Source organism: Anabrus simplex, chromosome 2 (genome assembly GCF_040414725.1).
Source record: "Anabrus simplex isolate iqAnaSimp1 chromosome 2, ASM4041472v1, whole genome shotgun sequence".
Classification (NCBI taxonomy): Eukaryota; Metazoa; Arthropoda; class Insecta; order Orthoptera; family Tettigoniidae; genus Anabrus; species Anabrus simplex.
The window spans coordinates 568493748-568516431 of NC_090266.1; positions in this window are offsets into that span (position 1 = coordinate 568493748).

Consider the following 22684-nt stretch of genomic DNA (forward strand, 5'->3'; position numbering starts at 1 on the left):
AGAAAAATGGGGAGGGAACCCATAGATTCAGAAATCAGTTTCTTTGCATTATATTACACAATACGCTAGAAGGGAGGTACATCAAATAAAGTTTCAGGCTCGTGCCAGTAGAATGCAAAGTTGGTAGTGTCATACACATGCTAGATAAGCTCACCAATTAATACAATGTTTACAATAGGACATCAAAAAAATGTAACCTCATGCCAAACAATTCTAGAGATTCAGAATAGAAATAAACCAAACTCCAATCAAGGGAGTGATCCTTTTGGTAGATTAGAAAAAATAGGAATTCTAACAAGTGATCCCAGAAGGGATTAAAACACACATGCATGCGCAGAAGCGATAATAAAATTGAAGCTAACCGATGAACATACAAATCAAATTAGCAGACCACATCTTTTGAGCAAGCACCATTTTTACGCAAAGTAAACAGATAGATGGGATAAGAAAAGAAAACAAGCAAATAAGAAACGGAGGAATGGGACAGGATAAGGATCAAGCCGCCAAGTCCCCAGCACTAACAGACGCGATGCAAAAGTTCATCTCAGAATGTAGGAATGTTTATGGACTAGAATTTTAGATCAGCTGTCCAGTACAACATTTACACCACATTTTAGGAATATAAATGTCCGAAAGGCAGAGCATTTGCGCTGCATGAATACTCAGATGTGTCCTGAAGGGACCAAAGTTCAATTTTCGTTACTACGGCGAAGCCCAAGTATAGCAAGGTAGGGCACGATAAATGATAGAAAGAAACAGTGTCTGGTCACCCTTGACAGAAGTCCAGCACGAAGTTTACAAGTAAAATGGACACGGTCCAGCCGTGTACAGAGTTCCTAACAAGGTTATACCACAATTGACCTCCTGAATGAACGACACAAGGCCATATATATATGCCAGCGGGGTAGATCGAGAACATACTATAGGTGTGACGTCAGAGTGGATGCGCCAAGCAGGCGAGCAGTGACAGCAGTAGTACAAGCCGGGAAGCCGACAGTTCGTAACAGCAGACGGAGAAAAGAGCACTAATTCGAAAGGGAGAATTTCTTTTTAAGGTAAGCACAAACAGCTCGCAACACTATCCTTGCTTTTAACCCTGACCATGATGTCACTCAATGCTTCATAAAACTTTTCAAATTTATCCTCATCTTCACCCTCACATGGTGAATAAACTGAGAAAATTCTTGTCCTAATTCCTCCAACTGACAAATCTACCCACATCATTCGCTCATTTACATGCCTAATAGAAACTATGTTGCGTGCAATGGTATTCCTGTTAAAGATCCCTACCCCAGACTCTGCCCTTCCCTTTCTAACACCCGTCAAGTACACTTTATAATCTCCTAACTCTTCTTCGTTATTTCCCCTTACCCGAATATCACTTACTCCTAGCACATCCAGATGCATCCTCTTTGCTGACTCAGCCAGTTCTACTTTCTTTCTCCCATAAGCCCCATTAATATTGATAGCTCACCATCGAATTCCATTTCATTCGACAAGTTGTTTCCAAGGAGTCCCTCGCCTGTCAAATGGGAGTGGGACTCCGTTACTCCCATAGGTCCGAGGCTTGCTTAAAATGTTCTGAGTTCGGTAAATTCATGAATCAGGATGCTACCCTACTTGCACATAGTCCAAGTGAGGATCTCTCCTCTAACGGGTTATGGACCACCGGTGAATTGTATAGTCCTAGCCGCCTGAGCACAAGGAGGGCCATGACTCAGAATATGTCCGAGATGCCCACTGCCATTCTATAGCAACTGGTATCCCGACTCTCAGGACCACTTACTAGGCCACTCAGCCGTTGCCCAAGGTTCACGAACTAGGACGTGACTACATTAACCCACAAATATGAACCAGCAGTACCTGGTAAAAAATGGTTGTCGTATACTGAGGAGTGTAAAGAAAAGAAAAATCAAGTGATCGAGGCATTGAGAATGTACAGACATGAGGGATCACAGGATTTACGAGCAGATTTTTGTGAAAATAGGAAGGAACACAAAGATTTAATTAGCGAAAAAGAGGAACTGGCAGGACAAAGAGACAAAATTATTACATAAGTTCTGTAAAGAAAATGAAACTACGAAAGCATGGGAAAGAATTAGCACAACATGTAAAGATTATAAAATCTATAATCAAGTAAGCATACCCAATGAGGAGTGGTTAACGTATTTTAAAGCGGCTGTTAAAGGGTAAAGACACATGGGAAAGGAAGAAAAATGAGACTGGTATACTGAGACATGTAGAGTTTACTCTGCCGGTACTAAACGATATAATAACCACAGATGAGTTTCTAGATACATTGAAGGAAGGGAAAGACGGAAAATCAGGTGCTGCTAATGTAATTACATATGAATTTTGGAAAGAGATCGGAAATAACAGCCAGACACTAGAAATAATAACTAAAATAGTTAACAAAATCCTTGATGGCAGAAAAATTCCCAGATCTTGGCAGGAGGTAGTAATTTGCCCGATATATAAAAGAAAGTGTGGTAAGATCGAACACGAACAACTATAGGGGTATTACCTTGCTGGATACACTCAGTAAGATTTACACTGGTATTTTAGCTAAACGAATTATGAAATGGGCAGAAGATTACTCTATACTCTCAGTGTACCAGTCAGGATTCAGGAAAAGAATGAGAACTACAGACAATATATTTACCATTAAAACATTAATAGATATATATATAAGGAGGGAAGGTGGTAGATTATATATTTTAACAATAGACCTACAAAAAGCTCTTGATTCGGTTAGTAGACGGGCGGTCGTTGCGACGCTGGCTGGAATAGGGATGTCAAATAAAATGATTAAAGCCATAGAAGAATTATACGCAGAAGTGACATGCTCGATTAAAGTTAAGGAAGATCTAATCGTAGGCAGGATACACTCGAATATTGGACTTAAGCAGGGATGTAAACTATCACCAATTCTGTTTTTGCTTTTTATTAATGATGTAATGGAATGTCAGGGGAAAGAGGATAGGACAAGCCCTTGCTTAAACAACAACGAAATTCCTGGCCTAGCCTTCCCAGACGACATCCTGCTGTTCTCACTAACGACAGTCGGTATGCAAAATAGTCTTAAGAAAACGGCCGAATACTGTAGTACATGGAATTTGAAAATACATATCAAGAAAACTAAAGTAATGGTTTGTAATATAGGAAATAAATTAAAGAGAAACGAAAGGCGCTGGTGGTTAGAAGGTGTTGAATTAGAAATTGTAAATAAATTAGAATGCCTAGGAATCATAATAACATCGAACGGAATGTGGAGGGAACAGATAAGACGTGCCAAATTGAAAGGATTGGCCACCCTATCAAGTATAAGGTCTTTAGAAAGGAAGATGTCAAGTATGGAACACAAGCTACACAAAAATGTTTTTAATGCTCTTGTGGCATCAAGATCACTGTATGGTGTAGATATATGGAGTGTCGAAGTAGATAAATAAGAACTAGATGTAATAGGTAATAACTTCTGTAAAATAATCATAGGTCTACCAGAATGTACAGAAAATAGTGGAGCTAGAAGTATATGTGAAGATATCAGCATCCAAGCAGATATAAGCAGGAAAGTAGTAAAATATTGGTTAAAATTAAGAAGGGGAGAGGGGAGGGAAATATTGAACCTAGCATACCAACACCAGATGAAACACTTAGATGATGATTATTGGCTATCGAAAGTGAAAAGGGTGTTAGATAAAATAGGAATGGGAGAATATTTGCACAAAGAGATGAACAGTAAAGAGAAGAGTTTCATTAAAATATTAACGACTAGAGTGAGGGACATAGAGGAACAGATGATTAGGGTAGAATGTGAAACCAAAAGAACACTAGGATAATTTTGTGGAATGATTAAAAACATGTCAATAAGAAAGGAGAGAATTCCAAATAGAGAACTAAGAGGTGTGGTGGAAAATGGGGTTATATAAAAATAAGGGACTGAGAGAGAACCAAAATGAAAATCGTTGTTTATTCTGTGGAGAAATAATGGAAGAGGCTCATTTATTGAGAACACATAAGGGAACAGATGCACTGAGAACTAAATATTTTGGTGATGAATATAAATTAAAAGTAGAAAGAAAGAAGGAATTTTATACAATAGCTAAATTGTTAAATAAAGAATGGATCACCCTAGGAATAATAGCTAAGTTTTTGGTATTTTAAGAACCATGTGGCAGAAATTAATGAAAAGAGATTAGCACTAACTAATAGTACTGCTATTGTTAGTATGTAGGGGAACTGACGTACGGAGAAATAAATATTTTGAGGGCACTTAGTTTGTGAGGACGTGTTCTGCTTTCTCACTATTTATGTATAGGAAATGAATAAAGGAGAGGAAGACATGCTCGTAACAGGGCGGGGTGGGACGGGCCCACCCCAAAGAAGGATGGAGATATATGTGGTATGAGGAGTGAGAGAGGCGGGGAACAGCACGAGAGCGGTTCCAGCACCAAGTGGCCGGCCGCAAATGGAATGGTGAGAGAGCTGCACTGTCATCCGGTAGAGGTAGCGGGGGGTCCTCTTTTGGGCTCCATGGGTAGGCCCGGTCATGCCATCACAGGGAAGGTGGCCTTTCTCTCACCAGGGGTAATGGCGCGGCCGGACAGTAGTAGTAGGTAGCTAGTTTATATTATAATTAATGAGCACCACTAGTAGGTTTAATTAATACTAAATGTAGTAATGTAGTGATTGTTGTACTAAATACGCTGAGAAGGGGAAGATACATGTTGTCCTAGACTATATAATGTTGTTAATGTCTAGGACAAAATAAATTATATTTAATACAGTAATAGTCAAATAAGTGTTAGAAGGAAATGTAAGTCATGTATCAAACTTAATGAATTGCAATAAACGAATGCTCTCTCCCCATTTTCAGGCGATCCGGAACAGGGAGTCGGGAGTATTCTATTCTATTCTAATGGGAGACGAAGACGACGATGGTTATATTCAGTATCTGCTACACATGGGACGGTAAGTGTACCAGGTCCATAATAGACTATACTTTAACCGACTTCGAATTCAGGATATATGTAAGGAATGTAGGGTTTTCGGGCATTTTTCTACGAAACCAACTACTATCTGATCGGTAGTGAACTCAGTACTTCTAGGCCTAGGATAGAGAAAGTGGAATCTGTCTGAAAACGAAACATGTTAGGAAATCTCTAGGACGAGGAAATTAGACTGTGGTATATGTATATGATTGGTGAGTAGTTCAGAAAAGTGGACAATAAGCAGGTTCATGATACAGAGAGAGAACGGGTTGCATACAGGGATGCTGTAGTAGAAACAGTAAAGGAATGCCTAGGAACTATTGTGTGTAAAGATGGGAAAAAGCGAACATCTTTGTGGAATGATGAAGTGAGAGCAGCGTGTAAACGTAAAAAGCAGGCGTATCAAAATGGCTCCAAACAAGAACTGATACAGACAGGGAATAGTACGTAGATGAATGAAACAGTGCGAAACAAGTAGGTGTTGAATCCAAACAGAAGTCTTGGGAAGATTTTAGTAATAACCTGGAAGGGCTAGATCAAGCAGCAGGGAAAACTTTCTGGTCAGTAATAACGAACCTCAAGAAGGGAGGGAAAGGGAAATGAATAGTGATTGAGTAATTCTGGTGAACTTTAAATAGGTCTCATGGAGACACGGGGCAGGTGGAAGGCATATTTTGAAAATCTTCTCAGTGTATAAGGAAATCTTCATGGTGGTATCGCGAACAGCCGAGCTCATGGGAAGTAAGGCAATTATGTTGGAGAAATTGCGCTTTATGAAGTGGAGAGGATGGGAAGCAAACTCAATTGTCATAAAGCAGCAGGCATAGATGTAATTAGACCTTAAATGGTGATGTACAATGTGAAGGCAAGGATGAAATGTCTTCATAAAGTAATATGATTAGCATCGATTGTTGGCAAGGTACCTTCAGAGTGGACAAAAGCTGTAATTGCGCCTATCTATAAGCAAGAGAACAGGAAAGATTGCAACAACTATCGAGTAGAAACAGTAAAGGAATGCCTAGGAACTATTGTGTGTAAAGATGGGAAAAAGCGAACATCTTTGTGGAATGATGAAGTGAGAGCAGCGTGTAAACGTAAAAAGCAGGCGTATCAAAATGGCTACAAACAAGAACTGATGCAGACAGGGAATAGTACGTAGATGAATGAAACAGTGTCTCATGGAGACACGGGGCAGGTGGAAGGAATATTTTGAAAATCTTCTCAGTGTATAAGGAAATCTTCATGGTGGTATCGCGAACAGCCGAGCTCATGGGAAGTAAGGCAATTATGTTGGAGAAATTGCGCTTGGGAAATCTTGGAATCTTGGAAGGGAGGGTGTGATCAGTGGTTGAGAGGAAGTTGGATGATAACCAGTGTGGTTTCAGACCACAGGGGGGCAGTCAGGATGAGAATTTCAGTATGCGCCAGATAACTGAAAAATGCTACGAAAGGAATAGACAGTTGTGTTTATGTTTCGTAGATATAGAGAAGCATATGACAGGGTACAGCGGGAAATGATGTTCGCCGTACTGTGGACCATGGGATTATGTGTAGATTATTAATATCCATCAAACGCATTTATGTTGACAATTGGGCTTCAGTGAGAATTGATGGTAGAATGAGTTCTTGGTTCAGGGTACTTTCAGGGGATGTACAAGGCTGTAATCTTTCACCTTTTTTGTTCGTAGTTTACATGGATAATCTGCTGAAAGGTGTAAAGTTGCAGGCAAGGATTCAGTTAGGTGGAAATGTAGTAAGCACTCTGGCCTATGCTGACAACTTGGTATTGGCAGATTGTGCTGAAAGTCTGCAGTCTAATATCTTGGAATTTTAATATAGTGCGATATGAAAATTTGCCTTTCGAAGACTAAATTAATGTCAGTAGGTAAGAATTCCAACAAAATTGAATGTCAAGTTGATGATACAAAGCTGATACACGTAGACAATTTCAAGAATATAGGATGTGTATTCTCCCAGGATAGTAGCCTAGTAAGTGAGATTGAATCAAGATGCTGGGAAGCTAACGCAGTGAGCTCGCAGTTGCGATCAACAGTATTCTGTAAGAAGGAATTCGGCCTGGACGAAACTATCTTTACATAGGTCTGTTTTCAGACCAACTTTCTCTTTGTAGGAGTGAAAACTGGGTGGTCTCAGGACACCTTATCCAGAAGTTAGAATTAACAGACATGAATGAAGCGCGAATAAGTGCTGGTTCAAACAGGTTGGAACAATGGCAGGATGGTACTGGGACTGAGGAGTTAAGGGCTAAGTTGGGACTGAAATTGATGGATGAAGCTGTTTGAAAGAACCGGCTTCGGTGGTAGGGTCACGTGAGGCGATTTGAGGATAGGTTACCTAGGACTGTAATGACTCTGTTTGGAGGGTAAGTGAAGTAAGGGGAGACGATGCTTGTTGCTTGTTGTTTAAAGGGGCGTAACATCGAAGGTCATCTGCCCAAGCGGAGACGAAGACGACGATGGTTATATTCAGTATCTAAAGATTCAGTGATAAGAGGTAAATAACAAAATGGGGCCGTAGCACTAGTTGAAAATATAGGATTGCGGTGACGTTTAGAAGATTCACAGAGCTTGCCTACTGAACGCTGAAAACCATGACGCTCTATAATGATTATGTATGTATGTATTTTGAAAGTTATAAATTAACAAGAAATGATTCGTCTGGAGGAAAATACAATAAGAATTCTTCTTAAAGGAAGACTGTGTTGAAAATTTAGTCTAATAGCTTGTTATGTGAAAAGCATTGCGGCAAGTATAAAATGAAGGGTGAAGTTGTGTCACTTGGGATGAAAATATTGAGATTTGAATGTGGTGTAGGTAATACTGAACAAGAACAAGTGGAACATTCAATTCCTTATGTTACATATTATTCATGACATGTGAATAGTACATGGAACTGAAATATGACGTGGCAAACGTAATGCAGGGAGCTCGAGTTTCCGGTGAACGATATTCTGTAACAAAGACATTGTGTTCGACACTATTCTGCATGAAAAATATCAGGATCACCAGATCTCATCATGGTGCCACTGAAGAAATTGGTCGTGTCATCCACATCAAGGACGAACATGGACAGCTCGTGCGAAGCCCAGCGAATATCCTAAGACACTGACATGAACAATTTAATGTAAACTCAGCCAATCCAGTGCAGTGCGATGTTCAACCATCACACCTGTCGAGTTTGTAGCTTCCATCCGCGCAGTGAAAATGAGATGGAAATTGGGAAATGTGGAACTGAATTTTCTAGTAGTGTACTTCAAGAAACGCTTTCGAACAGTGAGATACCATTTACCTGAAAGACCAGTATCACAATGCCAATCGGAAAAGGTAATTGTTATTTCACTACCTGTGCCGACTACCGCCCAATTCTTCACCTCTGCCACACCACGAAAATCTTTGAGCGCCTTATTGACGCACGCCTAGAAGCATCGTAATTGTGTCATCGAGCCAATGTGGCTTCGTTAAAGGCCTCAGGAGAACAGATGCTACCGTTGCTCTCCGGTTAATGGCATAGAGGCACAGAAAGAAGGGAATAATGGTCCATATGCCCTTCCTTAACTTATAAAGGTCATTTGACTAAGTCCTCAATGAAATCAGCTCGTATTCCTCCGTACCATAGTGTCCCTGAAAAGAATGTCGTTAGGTTCATCTACCCTACCAAAAATTTACAAGCTCTGCACGCTGTGCGGGTGGCGTCACAGCACCATTTGATATTCAAGTGGGATTTCATCAAGGATCCACCCTGTCACCAGTCCTATTCATCCTGAGCATTGACACAGTGAACGCGTATCTGAAAACATCCCATTCATAGAGACTTCTCAATTAAGACTGACGAAGCGGACCTATTTAATAGCTTACCCAGTAGGAACAAAGTTTGAAAACATTTATATTGCGGCTAAAGGTCACGAAAGGACATGATACATGGAGAGCGGCACGCAGACAAATGGGACAATACTGGTCGATGGCATTCCCCTACCGAAGATATCTGTGCAAATTTACCTTGGCTCCCGCGTGAGAGTTGACGGAGATACACTGGTAGACATAACGCCGCCTGGTTAAAGGGATTCCAGGTCATGGGCGGAGTCCTTTGTGGCTGCAAGATCCCGCTGTGTCTCAAATCGAACATTTGATCCGCCAGTTGTACTGGTGGAATGTTTGCCGGCGACGAATTAACGTGAATATATCTTGCACATCACGGAGATACTCAGGCATAGATGTACGCTGGGAGTCACGCAAGTAGACCGCACTAAGAACTGAGAGGTCAGGAACACAGAAAATGTTGCCCCGATTCCCGACGAAATGAAAGAGTAAGGTCATGTGGCCAGAGCTGACGCAGAATCTATCTCAAAGCGAGCATTTACACTCAGTCCAGATGGACAATGGCCTCAAGGCTGATGTGAAAAGTGGTTTATGGATTGTCTGAGGAAGGATATTAGAGCTGCAGGGTTCATACAGTGGACGCTGAAAGCCAGACATAACGCAGGGCGAAATGAAGAAAGGAGGAACCCACATATGTTGGGAAGAATTTTAGGAAGAAAGTGAAGAAGAAGAGTAATCGAATACCTCTGGCGGTTTTGAACCCGCTAGCTTAAGATCCAGTGGCGGACACTCTACAACTCCTCTAGTGAGGTACCGGGTTGTGTGAGGAAGTCTCAACTAACAACTAAAAGAAGGAAGGTGCCGGCTGGGGAGGCTGTTTATGGACCTCCGAGGTGGTGGTTAATGAATAAGTGAAGCATCACTAGAACAATAACAATATCGTATGACTATTCTCAGCCTGGTGCAGCCCTTGCAAGGCAGATCCTCCAACGAGAGTGGGTGACACCTGTCGTGAATGGGAACTGCGTGTTTTTGTAATACAAATTTGACTTGGTAAAATGACTTTTCTAAGTCAAGAAAGGGCTTATGGATCATTGTGTGAGGCGTGAGTCGCAGGAATGTTGGGGCAGTACAAACACCCATATCCAGAGCCAGGGAAAATAACTATTATAAGGATGAAATCTCCGACCAGGCCGGGAAGTGAACCCGGGGCCCCTTGAACCAAGAATGACAACGCTGACCATTCAGCTAAGGTGCTGGACATCACTTGAATGAAAGGGATATTGCAAAACCGGAGATCTCGTAATAGCCTGTCCGAGCTCCTCATTATTCAGCAGAAATTTTAAATGCAGTGACCAGGCTTTTAACCCAGGACCAGCGTTAAATGCATTGATTACCCATTAAAAAAGTAGACTAAAATATTTGTAAGAGGCTAAAGGTCACAAAAGAACAGGGTACCTGGAGTGCGGCAACCAGATGAATGGGACAATATTGGTCGAAGGCATTCCTCTACCGAAGACATCTGCGTTCCGTTACCTCGGCTACAAATATATAACCGTTTCATATAACGAAGGGGTCACCAGAGTGTGATTAAGATAAATATTGTCATTTGAAAAACAAACACACGTCTTATGAATTAATTAATACCTTATTAGACGATGCATTAACTGGAATTGTTAGTCTAAAAATCTAAACCTATAAAACAAAAATATATTCTAAGGTAAGTAAGAAAGTCCATGCAATACGAAAAGCGACGAAAATATTACGAATTCTTTCATTTTTTTCATTGGCCGCGTCCATCCGAATTTATAGAAAACAGACATATTTGAATTTTAATCTGTATTCTATACTAAATTGTGAAACATTATTAGCCATTTAGAATCTCAATCACAACATAATAAGAAATAAAATACCATAATGGAAACAAATCATTAAACAGACGATCTGACAATTTTAAATGATTCTAAATCTTGTGATCATGACACAAAACCAATAGTGTTATGGGAAACCGAACCAAAGAGGCGCGATTATCCGTTTGGAAATCTCACATGCTCCTTCTTTCGGTATGAACTGCAAGTCATGGTAACTTTGTTAAGAAGTCAGTAAGATTGGAATACGCTGTTCCTCCATAGAGACAAAAATACAATAGGGTTGTCACAAGGGAAGGACGAGCAGGGAGATGCTACTAGCTACTTGGCATTGTGGGTAGCCGCTCTTACATAACTTATTATGTCATGAGAGGAACGGTACTTCCAAACCATAAGTCTACTTGTGATCATAGTTTTAAACTGACACTCATGTAGGTACTAATTGACCTTCTGGTGGAGTGGCTAGTGTTAGTGGGTTGATGCTCCATCAATCACAGTGCTTGATATGCTTCAAACCAATTTAGCAATCGCGGGATAAAACCACGCCATCATTAGCCATATGATTGTTAACCTCTACCAATGGGTAGGCTATTGGAAATGAAGATCTCCTCAAGTAACCTTTTAATTTATATATCCTTATGTTTACCCGAAACCCAGGGCAAACAGAAAAATGCCAATTAAGTGTAGGAAGCAACGTTGGCTTAGAAAATAATACTGTTGCCGTATAGGCAATTTGCACGTTATACTTACCATTTTATGAGATGCAGTGTGCTAATGGTAATAATGGCTAATGGTACTGTATCACAAAAACTCAAAAACTTACACGTAAACTTCAATTTAAGTATTTTATCTCAAACGGTGGGACCAGAATCATGAATAACAGCTAATTAAAGGAGCTATCGTGCTACAACATTTAGTTTATGATGATATTTTTCCCGTCATTCAATGCGCTTTCTTACTAGGAATGGCTCTGAACATTTGCCAATTTTGCTGAACCGGCGACAGGCCTACCTATTGTCATTTCGTCTTGTAACTCCACAGTGTGCGTGTGTGTCATGTTGCTATGTGAATTGTATATTCATTACAATTCAGAGTGATTATTCGTATATTATCATATCACCGTAAACACCGACACACTTATTGTTTAAACGTATGTACATTTTAAAATTTTCGCTTATTTGACCGTTTGGCAATGCAGGGGGACTTACCTATCAATCCCCCCTGTGGATAGGCCCTGTTCACAGAACAAGCTGGAGGTAGAGGATTGTGGAGAATATTAATTCATTCAGAGGCTTGTAGATAAAACGTTGAATGAATGTAATGACGATGTATATCCACCTATGTATAATACTGTATTAGTACAATAATTGTTGAGTAAACGAACTGAGAGTCTGGTGGCTCAATCCCCTATGAATCTACCAGCGTACTATCAGTTGTCACTCTTTTCATCTCAAAACTTATAAACAAGTTAATTCTTCAATTTTATTTTGAATTCTCTCCTTCATCTGAAGTAGAATGCAGGGGGCAATTCGAGTTACCTTCTGACTTATATTAAGTTACTAACAATATTACTTCGCGCGGTTGTCAAAGAACTTGCTATCAACTCGTACTGCACGCCGTAAGACCTGGCGGGATGCGTGTCATAATGGAAGGCGTGAAGCGCACCTTGGATCGATATTTCTCAGACGATATGTTTCATTTGTTACTTTCCTGACATCTCTAATGTAATACGAAACTCTGTGTGGGAGTAGTAGGAGAACAAAAAATAGCGTGTCATTTGTTATCAGGTTACCAACAGACCATCTTGTGAAAATAATTTTATATATCCCTCAGAGGGAACAAATGAGAGAGATAAAGTTAAGTGGCCTACAGAAACCCACTTAATCTTTCAGGGTATTTAAGAACCGTTTTTATAAATTCAATCGCCATCATTAATTTAACTGAATGTATATGAGTTCCAAATTTCCACAGCGGAAGCAGATTGGGTGCTAATTAATTAACCATTTCCATTATTCTCGCCATTGCCAATAATGACATGACACCCGTCGTTACTGACTTAACTGGAACTCATATGTCGTCATCAAGACGATGGTCCACCCTTCACTCCAGACACAGCCTCTACTCACCTTGGATGGTTTATCAATGCGTTTCAGTAGTTGTCTGCAGGTATTTTCTTCATCAAAGTCCTGTTTGATACATTTGATACATCTTATTTTTCCTCCTTCGTCAGAAAATATAGGTGAACTGATGAAGGTGTAAACAAACCCTGCAAGTATTTTCAACTTAGTAATACCTTGAAACTTCTTCAGGAGACTGTGATAGTGATCCTCAAATTAATTATAAACATGATTATAGTTTTCAGGAGACATACATGCAACCAGGGTGCCAAATGCAAATGACATGCATTACGAGGTTTGGGGAAAAAGTCATGGCAACTATTTTTTTCTTATAGATACGTGAACGGATCACAAACATATATGTGTCGTGTGGAAGTTCTGCAGGCATAGTGAGTATGTAGAACAACAGATGGCTCTGTGATAGCTGGTAGTAGCGCAGCTAGGGCTGTGAAATCAGTCATTTGGTGAGTGACGTGCGAGATGGATGTAACCCGTGTTGAGCAGGGCGCTTACATCAAAATAGCCGTTCTCCGAGGGAGAAATGCGATGGGATGTCACAGTGAATTAGTGGAAGCCCTTGGGAATAATGTCCGACCATACCGTACAGTATCACGGTGGGTAGGAAAGTTTCAGCAAGGACGTGGGTCAACAAGTGATGAGCAACGTACGGGACGACCTGTCAGTGTGCGAACCGACGTGGCACCTACCATCATCGAGCAGCACCTGGATGAAGACAGACGATGGACGCTACTGGAGATAGAGAGGGCAAGTGGCATCGAGAAACGCACCGTTCACAGGATATTGCGTAATGAGCTGCAAGTGCGCGATATCGCATCGCGGTGGGTACCGCATGCACTGACGGAAGGTAAAAGGTGGGTGCGCTATGCAATATACTCCTACCACCTTGCACTCTGGCAACAGGACGGCGATCAATTCATGTCACGAAAAAGCACCATCAATGAATTTTGGGCCAGGGCATACGAACGAGAACTGAAACGTCAGTCCGCGGAGTGGCGACATGCTGGATCACCAAGGAGGCAAAATGTCCGTTAGAATCTTTCCCCAGTCAAATTGATGATGATCGTCGCTTATGACGCCAGGTGTGTCATTGTTTGCCACTTTGTTCCACATGGCAGAACAGTGACTGCACAGTACTACAGGGACTTCCTGGTGCGACAGGTACGACGTGGCATTCGGGAGAAACGTCCGGATCTTGTGGACATTGCAATAATCCTTCACGACAATGCAAAACCACCTAAAGCAGAGTGTGTAGGGCAGGTACTGCGCCGTTGGGGATGGGAAGAATTGGAGCACACACCGTACTCTCCCGACATTTCGCCTTGTGACTTTGATCTCATTCGAAAGATAATGAACCACTACGTGGCAGGATGTTTGCAACACGAGAGGACATTGCTAATGCTGTGCGCCATTAGGTGACCCGATTCACATATGGTGCGGCAAATGCTGAGGCAGATGGTATTCAGCGCCTCCCACATCGTTGACAGCGTGTGGCGTCAATAGCAGGGGAGTACTTTGAGGGTCTTTAGGCCCAGGTTTGTCCCGTCAACTTTATGTGTACTGTGCAGTCATTCTTTTGCACCGGGAGGCCGTATTACCCTGTATAGTACCGTAATAAATCAGTGTGTTACGGCATTTCAGTGCTATTCATTACCCACACATGTAGCTTGACCTTTCGTCTGTATATGTCACATTTTCCAGACGGACTCGTATCTCCAAGAAAAGAAAAAATTGCCATGAATTTTCCCCAAACCCTCGTATTTTAGCAGATATTGTAGAAGCAAAATTGAAATACACTGACTGACAGAGCAAATGCAACACCAAGAAGGAGTGGTCAGAACTTTATGCCAATTGCAGGGTAGACTGACGTCACTGAGGTATGCTCATGATGTGAAATGCGCCGCTGTGCTGCGCACGTGGCGAACGATAAATGGGACACGGCGTTGGCGAATGGCCCACTTCGTACCGTGATTTCTCAGCCGACAGTCATTGTAGAACGTGTTGTCGTGTGCCACAGGACACGTGTATAGCTAAGAATGCCAGGCCGCCGTCAACGGAGGCATTTCCAGCAGACAGACGACTTTACGAGGGGTATGGTGATCGGGCTGAGAAGGGCAGGTTGGTCGCTTCGTCAAATCGCAGCCGATACCCATAGGGATGTGTCCACGGTGCAGCGCCTGTGGCGAAGATGGTTGGCGCAGGGACATGTGGCACGTGCGAGGGGTCCAGGCGCAGCCCGAGTAACGTCAGCACGCGAGGATCGGCGCATCCACCGCCAAGCGGTGGCAGCCCCGCACGCCACGTCGACCGCCATTCTTCAGCATGTGCAAGACACCCTGGCTGTTCCAATATCGACCAGAACAATTTCCCGTCGATTGGTTGAAGGAGGCCTGCACTCCCGGCGTCCGCTCAGAAGACTACCATTGACTCCACAGCATAGACGTGCACGCCTGGCATGGTGCCGGGCTAGAGCGACTTGGATGAGGGAATGGCGGAACGTCGTGTTCTCCGATGAGTCACGCTTCTGTTCTGTCAGTGATAGTCACCGCAGACGAGTGTGGCGTCGGCGTGGAGAAAGGTCAAATCCGGGAGTAACTGTGGAGCGCCCTACCGCTAGACAACGCGGCATCATGGTTTGGGGCGCTATTGCGTATGATTCCACGTCACCTCTAGTGCGTATTCAAGGCACGTTAAATGCCCACCGCTACGTGCAGCATGTGCTGCGGCCGGTGGCACTCCCGTACCTTCAGGGGCTGTCCAATGCTCTGTTTCAGCAGGATAATGCCCGCCCACACACTGCTCGCATCTCCCAACAGGCTCTACGAGGTGTACAGATGCTTCCGTGGCCAGCGTACTCTCCGGATCTCTCACCAATCGAACACGTGTGGGATCTCATTGGACGCCGTTTGCAAACTCTGCCCCAGCCTCGTACGGACGACCAACTGTGGCAAATGGTTGACAGAGCATGGTGAACCATCCCTCAGGACACCATCCGCAGTCTTATTGACTCTGTACCTCGACGTGTTTCTGCGTGCATCGCCGCTCGCGGTGGTCCTACATCCTACTGAGTCGATGCCGTGCGCATTGTGTAACCTGCATATCGGTTTGAAATAAACATCAATTATTCGTCCGTGCCGTCTCTGTTTTCTCCCCAACTTTCATCCCTTTCGAACCACTCCTTCTTGGTGTTGCATTTGCTCTGTCAGTCAGTGTATATTTTTATAATGATTGCCTCTTTATTTAGGCTATCGTTGCTATTATTTCCACTTAATATAGCTCAATTTCAAGCTCTCGCGACTCAATCAACTTCTTGTTTCCGAACGATTTTACTTCTAAGTATTTTGACGACCTTTTCGAAATTTCTGGATTGTATTTCTTCTTTATTGTATTTCAACGTTTATCTCTTCGTTTTCTTCAGTATTACCGACCTCTGAGCTTAAAATTCACGTTAGATACTGCAAATCTTGCTTATTTTTTAGAGCGATGTTCAGGAAGTCTTATCCTTACGAGGTCAATTTTTTAAGTCAGTTTTTATAATAATCCGATTGACCCTTCTTATTTTTTTAAAACAATTCTATCGATTCTACACCATTGTACACCGCCTTCATAGTGGTAGGTTTAAGTTAGTCATGGCCTTCTGACATATATAAGTATCGATATCCTACTACACATTTCTTTGCCTTGGCTGGCCTCTATCTTCCTTAGGCGCCATTTTGTAATACGTCCAGTAAATGGATCGGGTACAATATACATATATATATATATTACTATTGCCTACTTTATGATTCAGTTATCATGAAGATTATAAAGCAGCAAGGGACACTACCTGTTAGTGACATTGTGCCATATCCCTTACCTAGTTCTAGATCAACTACAAAAAAGTCGTGGAACGTTGTTTCCTTTTACTATTAGACGTATTATATCAGGCGCATCGGAATGCGGAAAAACATTTCTTTTACTTACAGTTCAATAAATGGTACACGCTCCGAGGATATTTACGTTTTTGCAAAGTCACTCTATCAGCCGCTATATACTATTCTACAAACTGCAATGCACGATCTAGTTAAAGGTGGAAAAAGGTATTTAAAATTTAATTCACATGAGGATTTACCATTACCGGACTATGTGCTTCCTTTTTCTCTTATGATCTTTGACGATGTCGCAACAGAACAGTAAAACGTTATTCGTGCATTCTTTAGTATGTGACGACATAAATATGTTGATTGCATCTATTTATGCCAAACCTATTCTCGTGTGCCTAAGCAGTTGATACGCGACAATGAAAATGTTATTGTGCTTTTTCGGCAGGATGAGTGCAACATGCGACATGTGTATGATGATCATGTTAACACTGATTTGACATTCAGTGACTTTGAACGCATGTGTGCTACATGTTGGTCATCACACCGTTACAGCTTTGTAGTTATTGATAAAGAAAGTGACGTTTAGCATGGACGATATCACATGGGTTTCGATCATTTTATATGAATTGACACAGAATTACAGTGACTACTTGTTAAAAACCACCATCATGTTAACATCTAGCAAGGAGATTACAGAGCATATCATCGAGACATGAAACATTATTCGACAGAAATTTAAAGAGCTAATAATAATTTCGTGTGGCTATTTCTAGCCGAGTGCAGCTCTTGTAAGGCAGACCCTCCGATGAGGGTGGGCGGCATCTGCCATATGTAGGTAACTGCGTGTTATTGTGGTGGAGGATAGTGTTATGTGTGGTGTGTGAGTTGCAGGGATGTTGGGGACAGCACAAACACCCAGCCCCCGGGCCATTGGAATTAACCAATGAAGGTTAAAATCCCCGACCCGGCCGGGAATCGAACCCGGGACCCTCTGAACCGAAGGCCAGTACGCTGACCATTCAGCCAACGAGTCGGACATTTAAAGAGCTTAAACGTATTCAAGCCGACACGGATTTATTTTTAAAAACATAACTGAGTATACCACCCAAATAAATTTTAAAGTAACTTCATTGTCGCAATCTTCTTGAAGTTTTGCATCTATGCGAACAGCATATGATAAAGGGAAGCATAGTGAAGAAGAAGAATAAGAAGAAAAAAGAAGAAGAAGAAGAGAAGCATAAACAAGAGAAGCAGGATGAGGAATAGGAGAAGCAAGATATGGATCAAGAAGAGAATAAAGAAGAAGAACTTAGAGATACTTCACCATCTTAACGTGTTGAGTTTTTAACTTCAAACGTTATTGCTGAGACACTTACTACATCGACACAAGATCTACCGTCTTTGTCTGAGGTTACGATCACGCCAGAGTATCGCAATCAGTTCAGAACTGTTATTCAAGATACCTATGGATCTCTCTTTGAACCTTATATAGAAAACTTTTCACAAGGACAAACTGACACCACTTACGGTATTCGCTACGAAGACGACTGTTTCTGGATAGGAAATTCAAATGTTAATTAATATCACACACTTATTGTAAAAGTGGTACCTATAAACCTACAAAATGATTCTCAGAACTACTTTTTCCCACGAATACCTGACAAGGATATCATTTTACAATTCATCTTAAAAACATAAAGCAATACTTTTGCTACTGACGCAACACGACGTAATTACAAGAGAACAGAAGCTGTAAATGCAAATAAGAGTTACAAGTATCGTGAGTTTATTTCTAAGCTGTTTCCGACTGTACGTGGTCTTGATGTTATATATAAGCCTTTGATGCCATATGTGGACGTAAGATACTGGAATAACCCAAACTTACTCGTTGAACAAGTACAACGTCTAAGAACTTCGCAAGATGCTGGTCACACAGCTCATGAATCAGAAATTCTAGAAATAGGGAGAGATTTACAACATGCCGGTATTATTCTGTAATGGCTCGTCAAGATATGATCTCAGCTCTAAAAGTAAAGATCGCACATGAGTTGCATAATCCAGCACGTCGCACCTACTGCGCAGACGCGTCATTACATGAGGAAAAGATGATCTCTGGTAAGCAGACTTAGTAGAAATGATTCCATATGCCTCTAGTAATAAGGGTGTATAAGTATCTACTTTCTGTTTTCGAAGTGTACTCGAAGTTTGCTTTTGCACAACTAGTGCTTTCTAGGACAGCAGCTCAAGTCAAAGAAGCATTTAAAGAAATTTTTGAAGAATCGAAACGCTGGCCAATGCTTCTTCAAACTGATCAAGGTAAAGTGTTATACAACAAGGATTTTTGTTCATACCTTAAATTACATGGCATTTAACACTACTCTACATTCAGCAATCTCAAGGCAAGTGTTGTGGAACGCTTTAATCGTACACTCAAAACAGTGATGTGGCGAGTATTTACAGCAAAAACTTCATATCGTTGGAAGAGTCTGCTACCTAGACTTGTAAATACCTATAACGATACACCTCATCGCACTATCGGAACAAAGCCACGCCTTGTTACGAGGAATACACCTCGCCTCGATGCTATTCATCTCGTAATTAAAACAGCTGATCCACGCCGCTGTCGCTTTAAAGAAGGTGATTTTGTTCGCATCAGCAAACACAAGTCTATCTTTGCAAAAGAATATACTCCCAACTGGAGCACTGAATTCTTTTAAATTAAGAGTGTTAAGCTTACTAATTCAGTTACGTATTTACTTCGTGATCTCAAAGGACAGCCTATTGAAGGAGGATTCTACATCGAAGAACTGCAGAAAACAAAATATCCTGATCACTTTAATTGAGCGTGTTATTCGACGTCGTGGGAATGAACTGTATGTTAAATGGCTTGGTTTTAATAACAGCTTTAATTCGTGGATTATTAAATAGGAGTATTTTTAATTCTCGATCCTCTACCTCTCCTTTCTTCTAAGTTAACATTATTAGTAGGACATGCTGTAGGATTGATATTAAAAAACCTGAAATATGTTTTGAGAATTTATATTTATTTTGGAATATATACAATTTACCTGTTTTATCGTCTCTTTATTTACTGTCTTTGCCACTCAGTTTTCCTTTTATTGCACCGACAACAACAAGTGCTGCTATCTTCTCAGCTACTGAAGCACTATATGACGACACGCGCAGCGTAGGTTTACGATGCAGATTTTGATCAGCTACACGTCTTAGTTTAGGATTGTTTTGACGATAAGCATGGTCATGCTTTTTGCAGGCAGCATCTAACTACGTGCCAAGCGAACGTCAAGTCGTGCTCCAGGGCCGTAGTACTCGTAACTAGGAAGAAGAAGCTCGATGGGAAGAAGATCAGTTACTTTATTGATGAGCCCATGCCCAGCATGCTTCCTCACCTCCTCTCCCAGCAGGTTTCTCCACCTTTTTCATGTTTACTCTTTTCGCAGCCATGATAAGTGATTATAAACGAAGACAACTCGTTAGTTTTAGGTCCGTAATACAGTTTAATCAGTTGACATGTACGATACTGTCTCACAGAAGATCTCCTACTTAAACTCACTTGTTCATGATCTAAACTACACGCTTCAAGCTCTGAAGAAACAGGATCTTGAGTCCACTCGCGAGGCACCTTATCCCAGATCTTCTTTACAGCATTCGCTGCTACATTAACTAAAAAGTGCCTTGGGTAATGCATTTAACTCTTTTTCAGTAAAAGTGTTTAGTTTCTTTTTGCATGCATAAAACTTTACGATTGCATTTTCAACTGCGTTACACTTAGTATCAGTTAGAAATGACATGATGTATTTACTCTATAAATGTTTCTTTCACACTAACGTTATTTCGAAGCTGTAGTGTACATATGTTGTGCACCACCCGGCATGCACTGCAACACAACCAACCAAAGAGCATGTACACATGTTGTAAAGACTGTTTAATTGTTTCTTCACTATGCTCCTTCAGAAGAGTTTTAAATGATGGTCAGCCTAACTCATGCATGTCGATAATTTCACACGATGATGGTAGATACTCACGCAACCATTCCTTCTCTTCACAACCCTTTTAAAAAAGCAAGATATGCTCTTGACAGTTGTGCGTTCATCATTAAAGATAGGAAAGGGTATGGTATTCCTTTTCCTTCCAACTTCAAACCTAAAATTTTCGGTCCATTGAGTCTGCTTTTTATCTTAAGATGTTTGCAAACAGTAAGGGAAAGATGGTCTAAATACTATTCTAACAAGCTTTGGTGACCACAACACACTGCAATCTAACACAGCCACTTCATAAAACACAAATTTGTTGCCGTTTACTTTAAAGCCTTGTACATCAACTATTAATGTTCTCGTCATGTTTGCGCTCTATTCTCTATCACTGTATATCGAAGTCTAAAGCTTTCAGTCAACGATCAAGTCTAAACATGCAAACCTACGATGACGTGATCGCTGCAATACGTGAACACACTTGCCTTCGCGATGCATTTTAAAACTTGTTCGATAGATATATGCCTTTACAGAGGAGGAGCAGGAGGATATGTTAAGAAGGGCAGCTCGATAATTATGTTGAGAAGGGCAGCTTGCTTTATAACTATGATCGTATTAAGTTGAGAAGAGCAGCTTGCTTGCTTGGAGCGTAGCTAAGTCCCGCACTATAAAGTTTACTTCCGTCAAGATAGCAGTAAGCAATGTGCATGTAGTTAAATATAGCGGCTGATAGCTGTCAAAAAGCACGTTGCGCTGTTTACAAACAAGAGCACGTGGAATTTCAGATTGCCCGCCACCATGCGCCAATGTTGTAGCCGTAAGGTTTAGTGCCGTAAAGATAGCAGCACTGGAGTTAGCAATGCGTTCTTCTTAAAAGATTGCCGTTAAAAGCTGTCAAAAAGCACATGGCTGTCAGAAAAGCATGTGGAATTTCAAATTGCCCGCCACCACGTAGCTTAGGTGGCAACTATGAGGGTTAGTGCCGTGAAGATGGCGGCACTGAGGTTAGCGATGCGTTGTTGTTTAAAGATTGTGGATGACAGCTGTCAAAAAGCAGGTGGCTGTCAGAAAAGAACGTGGCTTTGTTTACAAATTCAAATTTCGTACTAAGATTCAAATTTCCCGCCCGTGAGGTTTAGTGCCTTTAAGATGCCAGCACTGAGGTTAGCGATGCGTTCTTGTTTAAAGATGACCGCTTGACTGCTGCCAAAAAGCACGTGGATCTCAATAATGCACGAGGCTTTGTTTACAAACAAGAACACGTGGTGATGACGTCACGGGGTCAATGACCTTGCTGACATCACGGTCAAGTGGTCCTGGCTTCACGGGGTCAGTGACCTTGAACGAGGTCAATGACCTCGGGTGCTGACGCAGCAGAAAAAATCTGACTCAGCGGATCCAGGAACCTCACAGCAACCTTACTCCCAAATGTTACTGTTGTCGAAGAGTAAACTATACGGCTGTTATTGTTCTCTACTACAATTGCACTAAGTCTGGTGTAGTTACTCTGGACAGATCGCGCATGCTTTTTGTTACAAAAAAAGACGAAACAACTGGTTTGTGATACTTTTTCTTAATCTGACTGATGTTTGTGGTGTGGTTTCCTACGGACTGAGGTTAACTCTGAACACCGAGTGGAAAAATCATAAGGAAGAAACGTCTAAGATACTTTTTTATAAACTGTGCATCATACCTGCACAAACAAAAAATCAGGGATGCTCTTCGTGTTGTGTTCAGAACGATGGTGCAATCTGATTGACGGAGAAAATTTTTCTTTCCGAGAAATTGAAGTTATCTGTTATTTCCAGTGGCGCGATTGAAATTGACGAACTCGCCGTATTTGCTATTTCAAGCGATAAAACCGCTTCAGGGAAGTAAAGGGGAGGGAGAGGAATTGTGGTACATTAAAAAGACAGAGATCATGATCCACGCGTATGCGAATGTTTACTCGTTTGACTCGTATAGGTCTTCCCTAGTCCCTTAATTGCAATAGCCACAGTTC